The sequence below is a fragment of the Homarus americanus genome, unplaced genomic scaffold, assembly GCF_018991925.1.
Source record: "Homarus americanus isolate GMGI-L3 unplaced genomic scaffold, GMGI_Hamer_2.0 scaffold22250, whole genome shotgun sequence".
Taxonomy (NCBI): Eukaryota; Metazoa; Arthropoda; class Malacostraca; order Decapoda; family Nephropidae; genus Homarus; species Homarus americanus.
Window position 1 is genome coordinate 11,022,742 of NW_024741189.1, and position 1,320 is coordinate 11,024,061.

Consider the following 1,320-nt stretch of genomic DNA (forward strand, 5'->3'; position numbering starts at 1 on the left):
AATATCTACTTCGGGAAAGTTGGTTATCTACTTTCCTGAAAAGTGAATTCCTGAAAGTAGATATTTCATTTTTATGATACAAATTTCCGTTTCTATGATAATCTACTTATAAAATTAGGTAATTTTTCCCCAAATTCGATAACTATTTCCGAAAAGTCGATAATTCACTTTCCCGAAAGTAGAAAATCTACTTTCGGGAAAAGATAACCAACTTTCCCGGAAAGTAGATATATCCCATTTCGTATACAAATTTCCTGCTTTTCAGCGATAATCTAATTTACAAAATTAGGTACTTTTTCCCGTACCTGATAATTCGTTTCCCTGAAAAGTTGATATTCCACTTTCCGAAAAGGTAGAAAATTCACTTCGAAAGTCGATAATCTTTTCAAAAGTAGAAAATCTGCTTTTTCGGGAAAGTGATTTTGGGTGTTTTTTTGTTTTGTTTTTGTGTTTTTGGGTTGGTTTTTTTGGGTGTTTTTTGGGGGTGTTTTGGGTGGTTTTTTTTTGTTTTGTTTTTTGTTTGTTTTTTTTTGGTGGGGTGGGGTGTGTGTTTTTTTGGGTGATAACCCAATTCCCGGAAAGTAGATATTTCCCCATTTTCTATTATACAAATTTCCCGTTCTCTATGACAAGTAGATAACCAACTTTTGCCCTTAGTAGATATTTCCCCCTCATTGGGCCAGGTTCGATTATGTCATTCTTTTTCTTTTTGGTTTTAGTTATGGGACCACAATTTTTCTGTATTATATCCTAAAAAGTTAATCAAGCGACAGAAATTGGGCCCGCAAATTAATTTTAGGTATTTTAACGTATTGTAGAACATGAGATTGTTTTTTGGTTCCACTCAGGATGGGATGGAGAGAGATTCATGATGTGCTCTCTATATACATGTTGTGTTGGATTCTAATGCAGCTTGGTGCTGGGAAGGCAGCATGGTTACAAGCGTGATGTAGATACTGGTTGGTGAGGGTGCTCAGAAAGACAGCTTGTGGGTCGTCGTGCTCGCCAGCGAGGCGAGGACCGCCAGAGCAGAGCGGAGGAGGAGGAGGTGTTGCTTGCTGCGGCTGAAGGTAGAAGAAGATCACCACGAGGTCAGGTCTTAAATAGCGGGGGTTGGCGTGGCTTAGTAGTTGACCTCGCTCCGTGATGATGCGGCGCTGGTTGACCCTGACCACGAGGCATACACTGGGAATTGGTGGGGTCGGCTAGGCAGCGACAAACAGCGTTTGTAGGGGAGAAATCCATCACAATACTCCCCCTTCCTCCAGGCGGTGTAGGAGACTTGTTGTCTGCAGGGTTGTAGCACATGTGAGGCAGAAC